This window comes from Anomaloglossus baeobatrachus, chromosome 3 (genome assembly GCF_048569485.1).
Source record: "Anomaloglossus baeobatrachus isolate aAnoBae1 chromosome 3, aAnoBae1.hap1, whole genome shotgun sequence".
NCBI classification, from domain to species: Eukaryota; Metazoa; Chordata; class Amphibia; order Anura; family Aromobatidae; genus Anomaloglossus; species Anomaloglossus baeobatrachus.
Window position 1 is genome coordinate 59,529,653 of NC_134355.1, and position 16,322 is coordinate 59,545,974.

The window sequence follows — 16,322 nt, forward strand, 5'->3', positions numbered from 1 at the left end:
CTTTTGGGAAGGTCTATCCTGGAGCATTAAGGATGAACTGGCTGGCCATTGTATTCCCGCAACGTCGAATGATCTGATTTCCTTGGCTATCCAGGTTAATCCCAGGTTCATGTGAAAGGAAACCTATGCACCTGGCTCCATCCTTCCAGAGGCCGCCGGTTTCCCAGTTTTCAGTTCCTGCTCTGGCTCCAGAAACAATGCAAGTTGATTATATCAAGATGTCCGAACAACAACGAGAACATTGCCAAGCCATTGGTCTGTGTTTCTACTGTGGAGGAGTAGAACACTTCATCCATGCTTGTCATGTGTAGCCGGGATAATCCTGCCTTGGGCCGGTAGGAGGGGCCACCCTCAGCGAAAACAGTCTCTCTTCTTCATTAACCCTGTCTGTATCCGTATAATATGGAGGAATACTGTTCTCTGAGATGGCCCACTTTGATTCCGGATCTGCTGGGAACGTCATTTAACAGGCTGTGGTGGATTGGTACCAGATTCGCATCCGACGGCTCCAGGAGTACCTTGTCGGTGATTCCAAACCTGTCTTGCCTGCTTCTTCTGGGTCTGCCTTGGCTCCGTACTCACAAGCTGGTTCTAGACTGAAAATCTAGAGAGGTGTTACATTTGGGGGCAGAATTTTCACAAAAGGTGCCAGTTCAGTTCTCATTCATCCAGGTCTCCTAAGGTGTCACCTAGCCATCCGGTTCTGCTTCCTGCCTGTCGAAGTGCTACACTTGACTTCGATGAGTGGAGAAAGGAATTCTAATGTGTCCTTGAATCCTCTGAGATGATTGCTCTGGAAATCGGTTATATTTGCTATCCAGGGCTGGGAAAAAGGCTCTCAAGCAATGACCAGCCAACCTACCCCTTCCACTGTCCATTTCTTCACCCATCAACTCCGAGGATGTAATTCTGGATAAAAAATTTCCTTCAGGCCTAGTGAAGGTGGAGTTTAAATGGAGGGGGGGGGGCTTCTGTAGCCCTGGCATCCCTACACTGCTCTGCCTCTCCTCAACAGGGACACTGAGTCACTCACCAACATGGCCCCAGTGCACCCTGCCTCGCCTCCACACTCCTCAACGTGGGTCTTTTGTTCCTCCTGCTCCCGGGGCCTGTGCATGCCGCACAAGTCCCCCCGGGGAACACACTAATGCCTGTTTCAAACGTCAGTATTTTGCATCAGTGTTTCATCAGTATATGGAAGCCAAAATCAGGAGTGTCTCCAAAACACAAAACAGGGGTCAGTCTTTCAATTATATTTTTTCTCTGTAAGTGTCACTCCTGGTTTTGGCATCCAAATACTGATGAAACACTGATGCAAAATACTGACGTATGAAAGAGGCCTTAGGGCACGTGCATGTTCACTCTCCTAAAGGGCCAGCACACCTGTTTCTGAAAGTGCCTTTCAGCCTATGGCTATTTAAAGCATCCTAACACTAGTAGAGGTGCCTGAGCAACATAGTCAGTTTATGTCTGTCTAGTTAGCTAGTTGTCTATTTCTTTCACCTATACCCACTAACCCATGCCTTCCCTTACCTTTCTGTATCTGCCGTGCCATCCATACCTGCCCTCTTCTGCCATATTGTATGCAACAGCCGTTCCACTTGCACCTGTCACCACTTGAGACTCTGCTTGTCCAAACCTGAGCCCGTTCCTGCCCTGAGGGTCAGCTGCCTCAGTCCCGGTCACTGGCCTGGGAGTGGCACCTGGCATCTATCTGGTAGGTACTTAGTCAAGCCCCTCCCATGTCAGAGTAACCTCGTGTCCCCCCCGTGATCCAGTGGGCCCACTCCCACTCGCCGCTTCATCACCAGCATGCGTTACAATGTCATTGGTTCCAGTATTTTTAAACACTCACGATTGTTTATTTTGTTGCAGTCAGAACCATGAGCGCCTTCTGCAACTCTCATATTCTATAAGGTTCTTCCCCTATGAGTTAATATTGCAGTACCTTTGTATTATTTAGCTCGTATTGAAACATAAGACATCTATGAAATAAACAATATAACGTAACTCATAGCAAAGCCATTTAATGTTCTACAGTCATGGACTGAAGTATAAACAGTTTATCTTTAAGACTCCAGAGAGACCTTGTATAGATCATGTGGAGACAATACAGCGATTGCTCCAGCAGGTAATAATGACTGAAGAAGGCGCAGTTTACACAGCAGCTTTAATGCTGTGAGAGGGAACAATTTGTTGTCTCCAGAAACGTCTTGTCCTTATTTTCTGTTCTTCTTCAGCTGTCAGATCATAAGATTCACCTTAAACCTCACTGTCTGATTCAGAAACGTCCTGCATTGGGAGGTCCGCACGCTTAGTGAATGTTCTGTATTAACAACTTTTCCAACCTAGTTTTTATGCTTTCCTATTTACTGCCACTTCTTCCAAGTGTCATCATTTTTCTATTTATTTGACGACATGGTCGTATGAGGACTCCTTTTATGCGGGACGAGTTGTATTTTAAAATTACATCATTCATTTATTCATTCATTTCAATGTATTGGAAGACAGGAGAAAAAAAAATCAAAAAGTGCAGTGAAATGGTGAAAAAGAAATGCAGTGCCGGGGGGCGTGTCCGGAACTCCATGAGGCAAGACGCCTGAGTCCTGAGCTCCTTCACCCGGGATCAGAAATAGCACTATTACATCAGCTCGGAGGATCCGAAATGGGGAAGAAAAAGCCCCCAAAGATGTCTAAAGACCCTGGGACCCCAGCAGCATTCACTCTGGACGCCTACCTAACAAGGGAGCCGCCCGGCGAGCAGGAGGAGGCCCGAGCCGGGGAGGTGATTCAGCATCTCACCCCTCGCCCGACAGCAGCTGCGGAGGAGACTGTACGGGGTCTGCCGGTACGTGCCGCAGGGGGCAGAGGGAATGAAGAGCGGGGTCCAGTGAGCGCCGGCGGGATGGAGGCCTCCCTCGCGGTCAAGATGGCGGCGGCGGGGAAGACGCGCAGGGACTCACCTGTGGCCCAGCAGGAGCGTGGATGCGGTGAGCTGGAAGACCCGGAGTACCCCCGATCTCCCAGGCCAGGTGAGCGACGGCCGCTCTCCCTAGAAGCGAGCCCTGGGAGCCAAGAGAGGACGGCGGTGATGATGCCGCCCCTCCCCCCTCTGGAGGTGCTGGAGCGTGGCGGCGGCTGGAGCCCCGCGGCCCACATGGACGCCACACTGATTGAAGTGAGTGGCATACAGTGGGGCGTAGGGGAGCAGGGTCTGGAGAGCAGAAGCGGTGGGGGAATGGAGGAAATGGCAGGAGGCAGCGGGGAGGCTTTGTGGGGCACATATGAAGCCCTGCAGAGTGCTGGAGTCCCCAGGCCCCCATGGGACAGTGATACAGTGCCGGGCAGTGACTCCCTGTCTTTTCCACTGGAACCACCAATGCTGCATAATGAGACCCTCATCCCCAGGCCCCAAAGACCCCACAAAGTAATAAAGGGCCCAGGACTTCGGCGCCCCGGGTCCCCCTCCGACCCACCAGGGGTAGATAACACCAGGCAGAGGGCCCAGGAGAGGGCAGGGGTCAGCCTTTCCAGCCTTTCCATCACGCAACCTATGTGCCTTCCTGCTGAGTGGTGGGAGCATGTCCAACAGCTCCCTACCAAGAAGGATTTTCAAACACTCATTTCTGAGGTTAAACATGCCTGTAGATCTGAAATAGCAGCGGTCCGGCAGGATGTCATTTCCATTTCTAAAAGAATAAACCAGCTGGAAAATGACAATACGGAAGCTAGAACAACTATCCGTCACCTCCAGTCCCAAACCTCCTCTCAGGCTGACGTCATAAGGGAGCTGCAGCGTCATATTGAGGATCTGGACAACAGAGGCAGACGCCATAATATAAGGGTCAGAGGCGTACCCGAGTCCCAAGCAAAGGAGGACGTCATAACAATTTTGCAGACTATATTCAACTCACTTCTGCAGCAACCTCCTGACCATCCAATTCCCATAGATAGAGCGCATAGGGCTTTACGCCCTAAAAATCTGAAAGGGAATCCAAGGGATATTATCTGCCATATCACTGACTTTCAACTTAAAGAAGAATTAATGTTTAAAGCACGACCGCCAAAACAAGTGATGTACCGGGGTACCAAAATCCAATTATTCCAAGATCTCTCGTGGTTAACACTCCAGCAGAGGAAGGCCCTCCGCCCACTACTGTCGTCTTTGAAGGATAATAACATTCTCTATAGATGGGGGTTTCCGTTTAGCCTCACTGCACGGCGAGGAGAGACGCAGGCCTGCCTTCGGGCCCCCGCTGATCTTGAGCCTTTTTGCCGGGCCTTTGACCTCCCTGTTCCAGATCTGGGTATGCCCCAGCAGATGCCGCCACTTTCTCAGACCTGGCAACCGGCTACTACGTCGCGCAAACGACGCTCCAAGAGTTCGAGGGAAGAAGAACCTACTTGACTAAGCTCTCATGTGAACTTGTGGTTACCTGTAGAAGTTACTTCGTCCTAAAGGGTTTACCTATCTAGTTCTCCATATCTTTGTGATTTCTCTGTATTCGATAATCACGGGGGGGGGTTGGGGTCAGTGTGCCAGGCTTGTGGAGTTTTGCCACCTACCCACTGGCTGAGTCGTACTAAATTTCTCGCACTTTGTTTTATAGTGCAGGTTATATCCAGTGTAATACTCTCTACTTTGAGTAAATATAAGTCGGCTCTGGTATTGGGATAGTGGGCGGTTAGTTTCGACTGCCGTATACTTATCTCATAACTGCAAATTCCTATTTTATAGTTGACCATAGTTATGTTTGAGTTTGTTATTTTAGGTCTTGGTAAGATCCACAGGTATGCAACTTCTCAAAATATATCTGCTATATCACGGAGGGGTTCAGGGGGATTGCCTGCCACGCACACTAAACGAAAGTCTCAGATATTAGCCTCCACACGAGCACATTTAGAGGTCATGGGATGGCGAAGATAATGAGTCTTAATGTTAAGGGGTTGAATTCTGATGTGAAGAGGAGGCTGGTCCTCCAGGAGATGCGGAAGTCAAGGGCGGCAGTAGTGTTCCTGCAAGAAACACACTTTACGAACAAAGGGTCTTTTAGCTTTGCCCGCCATTGGTTTCCTCAATCCTTTTCAGCCACAAACTCAAAGAAGAGAGCAGGGGTGGCCATATTGATTTCCCGCGCTTGCCCATTTCAAGTGAGCAAGTGTGAGGCAGATCCGTTAGGTCGCTACCTGATTGTCAAGGGAACTCTGAATGGGAAACGGCTAATCCTCTGTAACCTATATGCCCCAACGTCAATCAGCTTAAATTTATTTCATCTGTCTTGGCGCGTCTCTTAGCAGATCGAGGGGCCATACACATTATAGGAGGGGATTTTAACATGGTATTCTCGGAGAATGCTGATAAATTGCATGCACCCTCACATCCCGTAAGTCAACATAGATCATCACAATTATCTGTTGGTTTCCGCAGGCTGATTCGTAAACACCAATTGTATGACCTCTGGAGAATAGACAATCCAACAGCAAGACAATACACCTTCTTCTCACATCCACACAATTCACATAGTCGAATAGACTACTTCTTTGGCAATATCCCTACACTTAGAGCACTTCAGCAGGCACAGATTGGTAGCATCACCTGGTCGGACCATGCCCCCGTATCAATATTTCTGAACCTGACGACTGCCCCTTTAAAAAGAACCCACTGGAGACTTAATGAATCTTTATTAACTAATATTTCCTCTCGAGAATCCCTCCGACGGGTCATACAGAATTATTTTACGGAAAACTCTCAGTCATCTCCATCCTTCCCGCTGATATGGGAAGCCCACAAAGCAGTTATTAGGGGGGAGTGCATAGCCCTATCCTCTAGGATTAAAAAGGATTCTCAACAGCTCTATCGCCAATATGAAAAGGATTTACGCGCAGCAGAGGAACAGCTCTGTACCCGTCCCTCTAGGATTTGCCTGAAGAAGGTGATAGATTTGAGATCTAAATTAAAAGAGATTACACAGGGTCACGTAGAAAAACTTCTCCGGTACTCTCGCCAGAAATATTACGAGTATGGGAACAAACCGCACACGTTGCTAGCCAGAAAGCTTAGAGACCAAACGATGACTACTGCCCCTTGCGCGATAAAAGACACTTCGGGTATCCCTCAATATGACCCCACAAAAATGGCCCAATTGTTTCAAGCTTATTACACATCACTATACTCTATCCCCTCGCCATTTCCAGTGTCCCAACCAGACAGAGCAAAAATAGTGAATGATTACTTAGCCACCTGTCACCTCCCAAAGTTGTCCCAAGAGGCGGTGGAAGAACTCAATCGGAAAATATCCCCAGATGAGATACAACAAGTGATCAAAGACCTGCCAGGTCATAAAGCCCCGGGTCCGGATGGGTTCACTTACCTATGCTACAAGACTTTTGTAGAGGAGCTGTCTCCTCACCTAACACACCTCTTCAATCTGTTCATGGAAGGAGTAGACATTCCAAATACATTCCTACATTCCTATATAACTATTATTCCCAAGGCCGGTAAGGACCCGATGGAATGTGCGAGCTACCGCCCGATTACCCTCTTAAATTCGGACCTCAAGATATTTACTAAACTTTTAGCTGAACGTCTAAATAATTGGCTCCCGTACTTGGTCCATAAAGACCAAGTTGGGTTCGTTCGCTACCGTCAGGCGGGAGATAACACACGAAGGATTCTGGATTTGGTGGAGGTGGTGAACAGGGAGGGAGTGGAGGCGTTGCTCCTAAGCCTGGACGCTGAGAAGGCCTTTGACAGGCTGGACTGGTCCTTCATGTTTTCTGTGTTGGGCCATTTCGGACTGTCGGGGCCATTTGTCTCGGCACTAAGAGGCTTATACTCGTATCCGGCAGCGACAATTCGCCTCCCTCACGCTCATTCAGAATCCCTCCCTATCAGAAATGGAACGAGGCAGGGATGCCCACTGTCCCCTCTTTTATATGTTCTTAGCATTGAACCGCTGGCAGCTCAAATTCGGCTTAACCCAGATATTATGGGGGTCAAAGTTCGAGAAAAATACTTTAAGGTGGCTTTATTTGCGGACGATGTTTTGTTGTCCCTGACTAACCCTGTTGTCTCACTGCCAAACCTGCATGCAGTCTTAGCCCAGTATGCTAGGTTCTCGGGATATAAACTTAACTCAGATAAAACAGAGGCATTACCCATTAACATCCCGGAAGTTAAAGTGCGGTCCCTTAAGCAAAACTTTAAGTATTCCTGGCGCTCGGACTCCCTGCGATACTTAGGGGTTAAAATAACCCCCAGCTACAAAACAATATATCAGGCAAACTTCCCACCCTTGATTCGAGACGTTGAAAATAGCCTAAAGAAATGGTCATCCCTGCAGATCTCTTTTCTAGGCAAAATAGCCACAATTAAAATGTCAATAATCCCGAAATTTCGGTACCTGTTCGAGACACTTCCGGTACGAGTCCCTATGGGGGTGTTGAAAAGAGTCCAGTCAATGCTTATGCAATTCATCTGGCACTCGGGGAGGCATCGCATCCCAGATTCAGTCCTGTGCGCACCACATACAAGAGGGGGTTTGTCGTGCCCGAATCTTATACTCTATTATTATGCCTCTCATTTACGTACTCTGGCCTCTTGGACAACCCTGCCAGCATATAATAAATGGACGGAGATTGAGAAGCTCTGGATGGCACCTTTCCACCCAAGCTCTCTAATCTGGGGCCGCCCTAGTGAAACTCATTCGAGAGATCTTTTAGGCCCAATGGCATTTATAAGGGAACTGTGGCGGCAGTGCAGGATAAAGTTCCAACTGGCAACACAGTCCTCTCTACTGACTCCCTTCCTCTTCACTCCACACTTGACAGAGGGCATGAGCCCGGGGGTGGTGGGGCAATGGGCAAAGGCGGGCTTGTACTGTTTCCGTGACATCGTCAACCCAGTCACCTTAAAATTAAAGACATTCTCAGACCTACGACACCAGTACAGATTACCTCTCTACCTCCATTTCTCATACCAACAGATAGCGCATTTCTTCTTGACCATTAGAGGGCAGATGGCGTCATGTCGTCCCTCAACTTTTGAGGCCCTCTGCTCAGGGTGCACTTCAACTAAGGGCTTGATTTCAGCCATTTACAACATATTGTCAAGAGGGAACTCTTTAGAGATAGCGAATCACACATATATGAAGAGATGGGAGGGCTGGATCGGTCGACCTATACCAGAAGCACTCTGGTCGGTGATATGGACTAGGACATTTCGGTCCTCAGTCAGCACTCTGTATAAGGAGAACCAAGTCAAAGTCCTTATGACATGGTATCACACTCCAGAGCTTCTGCATAAGTTCAACCGCTCCTATCCAGATGAATGTTGGAGATGTAGACATGGGGGAGCTTCTTTATATCATATATTCTGGACATGTCCAGCTATCGGTGGTTTCTGGGAGGAGGTGGAGTCCCTGATGGGTAGACTAGTAGGTAGAATCTGAGTAGGGATCCGGTGGTATATTTACTAAACGCTCTCCCTTCGTCTTTAAGCAAATCTGAATTAAAGCTTCTCCTGCATATTCTCACCGCTGCCAAATGTCTAATATCACTATTCTGGAAGAGGGTAGCACCGCCGTCAATCTCGGATCTACATGCTAGGATAAAAGATGTGAGAAATATGGAGAGGTTGACGGCCCAGCTTCACAATACAATGGATAGATTTATAAAGATATGGTCTCTGTGGGATGATTTTGGAAATACGTTCCAGATTTGAAGCCCGAATAGGTGGTGTTGATTTCTCTCCCCTTTCCAAGGCCGAAGTGTGCTGGGGGAATCCTCCCCTTTTTTCCTACCTGATATTACACCTGTGTATTGCATAATGTATCTAACGGCATACCTGGGAAATGTCTCTTTTACATGTCTATCTGTTTCTGATTTATTGTAAAACTTGTTTAAAATCTTTTTTAAAAAATAAAAAGTTGATTAAAAAAAAAGAAATGCAGTGCCGCCATTATTTTTTGGGTTTTGTTTTTATTTTGGAGGGGTGATTTCATTATACGAAAAAAAAGGACTTGGCAATATGATTCTTCAGGACAGTATGATTACAGAGATACAAAAATTGTATTTCTAGCATTTAGATTTTCTTCTTTATAGCATTTACCTTATAGATTTTCTGTTTGGATAGATCAGACCTTTATGGCAGCTGTGATGCCAAATCTCTTGTTCACACTTTCTTTTTTTATTTTTTTTACCTTTTGGATGGCTAAAGAAGCTAATTTCAATTATTTTTTAAATATTTTTCCAAAAATATCAACTATATTTTTATTCATTATTTTTTCCCCCTTTAGGGTACATTAGTATTGCAGTATATAGTAAAATTAAAGATCTCCTATGAAGCCCAACCATAGGAGCACCAAGATGTCACTGATGGGTGCCTTTACTATAGTTGGTACCTTACAATTGTTTAGCAATGAGACGATGTGGAAACTAAAGGCTGCTTTACACGCAGCGACATCGCTAGCGATGTCGCTGGTGAAAGCACCCGCCCCCGTCGGTTGTGCGTCACGGGCAAATCGCTGCCCATGACGAACAACACCCGTCACACAGACTTACCTGCCTAGCGACGTCGCTGTGGCCGGCGAACCACCTCCTTTCTAAGGGGGCGGTTCGTGCGGCGTCACAGCGACATCACACGGCAGCCGTCCAATAGAAGCGGAGGGGCGGAGAGCAGCCGAAAGAAAGTGACGCCTACCTCATTGCCGGAGGACGCAGGTACGGTGCTGTTCGTCGTTCCTGGGGTGTCAGACGTAGTGATGTGTGCTGCCTTAGGAACGACGAACAACCTGCATCCTGCAACAGCAACGATATTTGGGATTAGAACGACGTGTCAACAATCAACGATTAGGTGAGTAATTTTGATCGGCAGCGGTCGTTCGTACGTTTCACACGCAACGACGTCGCTAACGAGGACGGATGTGCGTCACAAATTACATGACCCCAACGACCTCTCGTTAGCGATGTTGTTGCGTGTAAAGCGGCCTTAACTGATGGCCAAGAATATGGAACCATTTAAATGCTGCTATCAGGAGTTTATAGCTGCATCTAAATGTTTAAAAATTATCAATTAGCTCCTAAATCCACACATGATATGAGATACATATGTAAGTTCTAGTTTTTTAGGGGGTTACTATTGTAAGGTGCCCTTAATTCTGATGCATTTCACATGAGGAATACCTAGGAAATAGTGGAACCCTTCAAATTCAAACTACTTTGTTTGGCTTAAACTGAGGAGTGGGCAACCCAGCGATCCTCCTTTTTGTCAATATAATTCCTTGTACCTGGATCTTTACTGCACTACAGAATTTGTCTTAAGAAAACCTCAAAGTAGTCACTATTAGTGATGGACAAACCCAAACTGTAAGGTTCAGGGTCCGTACCGGACACCTAGTATCTGTGCACGGACCCCAAACACAGACTTCTCATGGAAGTCTGTGTTACTGTTCAGGTTCCTCCACCCGGATGATAGAATTTTTTTTTTTAAAAAAAGGAAGAAAAATGGGGATTAAAAGCAGGATAGTTATACTTACCAAGTATCCACATGCCTGTCACACTGCTTCCGGGTCCGCTCATTAAACCTTATGACTATGCACTGCTTCCCCTGCTCACCCTCTATGACAGTGTCTGTGATTGGTTGCAGTCATACTGTCGGTGTCTGTAACTGGTTGACCTCACACTAGCTCTCTGGGTCCTGGAGCGAAAAGTAAAAATAAATAAATAATTGGAAAAATGGTGTAGGGGTCACCTGTATTTTGATATCCAGTGCAGTTAAAGCAGACAGCTGGAGGCTGGTATTCTCAGGCTAAGGAGACTCATGGTTATTGGGCCATCCCCAGCCTAAAAATAGCAGACACCCCAGAATTGGTGCATCCACCAGGTGCACAAATCCTGCCCAACAGCCTAAAAATAGCAACCCTCATCCACCCCTGGCACTTACCCAGCTCATGCCATTTGCCCTGAGGCAGTGGCAATTGGAATAATATAAGGAGTTAATGAGAGCTGTGATTTGTAAAAAAAAAACCACAGCTGTCATCAAGCCAGAGATTAGTAATAGGGAAGGGTCTATGAGATCCCCCATTACTAATCTTGTAAGTAAAAATAAGCTGGGTATCAAAATATGGGGAACTCTACTCTCTTTAGGTTTTTTTTACGCCACACTCCGGGACCCAGACAGGTAGCGTGAGGGCAATATGGGGAGATAAGGTATGCACACCAGTGACTATGGAAGGGGAATACATGGAATAGCAGAAAATGCTGTGTGAATACTGACATGAAAAATTCAATAGCTATATGTATAGAATGAAATGTGAAAAATGGAACCTGCATTACTGCCATGAATATATGAATAAAGAGAAATTTAGCTACTGAATTGATCAATGCAATAGAGCCCCAACACTACGCCAAAGTATTTCTCTACGTTGGGGTCCCTAGCTTGTGTGTGTCCTCTCATGCAGTTAAAAAACTTACCGTGTATGGGAAGCTGAGACCCAGGCTATATATGCGTATGATATGGATTGGCAATAGGTGTGTATGGGGAGGGTTCACAAACGAAAAACTACTAACATTAAGGAATAACGTTTGGAACTCCATTCTATGTCTGAACTGGGTGCAAAAAACCTAAAAAACATCACTATGGGGAGATAAGGTATGCACACCAGTGACTATGGAAGGGGAATACATGGAATAGCAGAAAATGCTGTGTGAATACTGACATGAAAAATTCAATAGCTATATGTATAGAATGAAATGTGAAAAATGGAACCTGCATTACTGCCATGAATATATGAATAAAGAGAAATTTAGCTACTGAATTGATCAATGCAATAGAGCCCCAACACTACGCCAAAGTATTTCTCTACGTTGGGGTCCCTAGCTTGTGTGTGTCCTCTCATGCAGTTAAAAAACTTACCGTGTATGGGAAGCTGAGACCCAGGCTATATATACGATGTGGATTGGCAATAGGTGTGTATGGGGAGGGTTCACAAACGAAAATGTTTTTTAGGTTTTTTATGTTTTTTAGGTTTTTTGCACCCAGTTCAGACATAGAATGGAGTTCCAAACGTTATTCCTTAAAGGTAGCGTGAGGGCAACTGATCACAGATGCCGTGTAACGCCCACACCGTGTCCCCGCATTGTTCTGCCCACCTCCCTCGGCGGGAACGTTAGGCCACTCACCCATCTGGCTCTCCTGTAGTGGCCGCTCCGTTCACGTCCCGTGCTGCTGTCTCCCGGAGGATGTGTACTCACAGCAGGCTTCCTGGTTCTGCATTAGGCAATGAGGAAACAAAAAAAGAGACAAAGGAGCGCTCCTGTTGCAATGATTGATGACATACAATAAGGCCCTTATTGGACCGGACTCACCAGATAGGGTTGTGCACCCCTGCACAACCCCAGTATTCAGCTTGTTGGCAACTGGCAGGTCACTCTGTCCAGATACTCAGAGAAATAGCTCCTCTTCAGCACACTCCCGGTTCACATGAGTATAAGGAGGGGAGAGAATAAAAGCTTTGCTGATTATTCAATTCAAGGTGTACTAAGGGGCTCCACAAGGACTATGCTCACCGGAGGGGGTTGTGCACCCCCGCACAACGCCGGTGTTGGCTCCAAGATCAGGTCCTTGGGGCTCTCCTGCTGGCAGGGCAGGAGTACTGCTTGAATAGGACTGAGCACCAGGTCAGTAGAAGCTGATCCTCTGGGCAGATAACTATTAGTCCTTCACTGCTGACCACTGCGCCTACCGCACCTTGTGAGAGACAAGCAATATAGCAAGAAAAAAATAAAAAATGCGGTATTAATGGGTGGTGAAAGCAGAGAGGCTAGAAAAGATATATTGAACTATCGAGATAGAGAGCTAGAGACCTATAAAACAACATTGGTGTTACTGGACAACTACATTTCCATAGTGCAGTCACTTAGCATTGTAAGAAAAACATTTTTTGCTTGGTGCAAGCTAAAAACATTATTCAAGTGTAAAGTATTGTTTTTACAATGAAAGTCAATGGCAGCAGGATCCAACCGGCCTCCAGTTAGAGCCTTTCTTGTAGTGTGCAATAAAAAAAGAATGTATAGTATATGCTTCAGGCACAGATCACAGTGTTCGAAGTGGTATAGTCAGATGTGTAAAGCGCGCACAGCAAAGCAGAAGCTCTTCTGTGGGATCAGACCATCGAGCCGTCACTTACACACCAGTGAGCCCGGGGACCTCATAGTCCTGTGACTTATTCTGGTCGTCCTTCCATACACCATTTCTGACAGGTTCATATCTGTGAACCACAATGCCATTCTGGGCAGCCCCCAACCATATTGACATGTAAGGAGTGGACATATTGTCACATTCCCTCTTTGAAGACATCAGTAGTGTTGCTGTAATGTTAATGTACAATGTGATAAGTGTTGATAATGTGCAATATGAGTTGTGAAATGTGTAATGTTGACAGTAGTCCATAGAACCGTAAATGATTGGGACTACCCCAGAGTGGGAGGGGCTTGAGTGCAGGGACAGTGACAGTTTCCTGTCAGCTCGTTAGAAAGGGCTCAGCCTGAGAAAGGAAAAGACCTGACGTCTGACTGGTAGCAAGCTGCATGACGGGGGTCATCCTAGAGACAGAAGTCCGAGACAGTGATAGCGAGATTCTGGGTAGAGGAGGCCAAGACAGAGGGAAGCAAGTTCCTGTAAAGAAAGAGAGAATTGACTGTAGTGCAAAGTGAACAGCTGAAGATGGGTCCAGAGAGAGGACGCCTAGCAGGACGGCCCCCCAGAGTTTATAACTATTAAAAGGTAATGGATGGAAGAGAATGTGAGACAAAGCGAATGCCCCAGACGGGAATTACCAAAGCGTCAGGAAGCTTGAAGCTAAATTCAGCCTAATTGGCAAACCAGCTCCTTTAAGAGGATGATAAGACGTGGAACCACGGATGGAAAATATGGCTTTCAGGGACTGGACTGTGGTGCTAAGCTGGGATGTGGTGAAACAAGTGGGATCATTGGAGACAGGGACCACCAGTGAAGTGGATGAAGTAGAGACTGTGTGTAGACATACTCGCTGTTAATGAGGAAACGTACAAGAAGTCTTGTATACACTTGCCATTAAGTGGTTGTGCACTAAAGTACTGCTTACTTAGAAATTGTGGTCTCTCATTGAACTGGTTAACATCTGGTGCTGGCCAGCCAAAGCTATCAGTGTCATATGGCCTGCAAAGGCATATCACCTCCTTGACAGAAGTCCACACACCCAGCCAGGACCCCTTCTTTCATGCAACATGATGGGGTGCCCAAAACGTGGACCTCACCCATGACTATCGCCTCGTTACACTTGATGTAGTAGGCAGGATTGAGCTTTGACGCTGGAAGATCAAAATTATGTGGGGAAGGTTCAAGTGATATAGAGGATGACAACTGTTACAGTATAAAATGGCACCGAACAAGAGCTCCAAAATGGCAGTTAGTGGTGCAGCATTGAAACAAGACCACACCCATTGTGGGCATAGAATATGTGAAATGCCACAAAGATCTGTCCAGCGCTCCAGAGGTTACGCCTATCAGAGTGTGTTATGCCTGGAAGTGTAAGGGCTTCAGCATGGAGTGTCAACTCCAGTAAGGCAAAGTGGAAGGAGAATGCCTGCCCAATGCTGAGAGACACAGGAAAATGGGAGGAGACATTGACCAAATGGGATGGGGAGCTGAAAGATGCCCCACCCAGTGGAAAAGTGGAGCAGTGACGCAAGAGTGGTGAGTGGGATGACGCCATTTGCCCATAGAAAGTGAAGGAGCGAGACTAGGGTTCTGATGGCAGAGCAGAGACCCATGATGGCAAAGTGGGAATTGGCGAAAGCTTGATGATAGGTGCAACGGTTGGCACCCCCTAATGGAGGTGGAGGCCAGGTGGCTTGGTGAAGGAAGTCACCAGGCCCCCTGAAGTAGAGGCCGGTTTTGGTCTAGAGATGGAACCTTGTACCCCGGCCTAGTACATGGCACACGAAAGGTCCAACCAGCTGGAAGCCTTAAGGGCCCAGTTTCTGGTGGGTTCCCGACGAACCCCAAAGAAAGTCCTGAAAAAAACTACCCCTCAAAGGGGAGCCCCTTATCACCAGGGCACAGTGGATCACGCGCGTGATTCAGAGAAAAAGAGAAGACAGGAGTGGGTGTGAGAATAGGAAGATAGTTCATTCAGAAGATGGTCAGGGGAGTGGTGCTATACTTTGACCAAGGAAGGGATTATGGCTTCCTGTTGGAGGAAAGGACCTGGGATAAAGTGTACGTGAATGCCAGTTCTCTCCCAATTTACAGACCACAGAGTGGGTTCAACTTCTTAAGGAGGATGGGCAGAGGGGGTAGAGAATCACCTGTGGCAGTACAGCCCCAATGAGAGATTCCTGTCTCTAGAACCTTGACACCCCTAGGTCCAGAGGCTTCTGTGTAGAATGACAGTGGGGAGACTGACTCGAGTTTCCATGGTCCTTCAGAGGAAGTGAGGACAACAGGACTACCAGAGGTAGCAGCCAATCTGGCAGTAGTATAAGTGGCCCAGGGTGCTCACATGGAAGTATATGTGCAGAGGATGGAGGCTAGGAAGACCTGGGTTTGTACACGTCCGGTCAAGGACCCGTTACAGCAAGAGGAGTGGAGTCAGATGCTGAGGAGGCAGTGTTGTGCCCGTTGCACCAGCTGAACAGTTTTGAAGTTTGTGGAGGGTGACAACTCAGCAGGTCTAAAACCCATATGTTGAAGCTATGAGTGGCAGGAAATCGTTTTTATTCTCCCCCAGTTTTGTTGGGCACCCTCCTGCTGGATTGAGAAACTGTCTCCAGTATATAGTTGCCATCAAGTGGTTGTGCAGTAAAGTACCATTTATTATAAACTGGTGGTCTCTCTTATTGAACTGGTTAACATCTGGACCTGGCCAGTTAAAGCTATTGGCACCATGTCGCATGCAAAGACGAATCACCTCATTGACAGAAATTCACACACTCAGCCAGGACCCCTCTTGCATGTAGAGTACTGGGGCGCAAGCAACGTAGACCTCACCCACGACTACCGTTCTGCACCACCTTAGGCCTGTTTCACACGTCAGTGATTCTGGAACGTATGTGCTAGTTTTTATATCTACCAGAATCACTGACATACGCAGACCCATTATAATCAATGGGTCTTTGCACACATCAGTGATTTTTGGGGTACCCGATCCCGGGCAGAATATACCGTTAGGGATGTCACTTTGGTGGCCGTTGCCCGGTTCCGTGCCCTGGGCCCATTTATGTAAGGGGGGTATATTTACAAGGGGAGAATAGAGTTAATGTCATGTGACGCCACCTGTGGG

General features: G+C 47.0%; 1 protein-coding gene across 1 annotated transcript in view; it reads right to left on the reverse strand.

Annotated features, from left to right (window-relative positions):
• Positions 1-12,254, reverse strand: part of MCFD2 (multiple coagulation factor deficiency 2, ER cargo receptor complex subunit) — a 70,821-nt gene extending 58,567 nt beyond the window's left edge. The window contains exon 1 of the mRNA XM_075339205.1: positions 12,181-12,254. The gene's annotated coding sequence lies outside the window, so the exon portion shown is untranslated. The remainder of the gene's footprint in view (positions 1-12,180) is intronic.
• Positions 12,255-16,322: the final 4,068 nt, after the last annotated feature.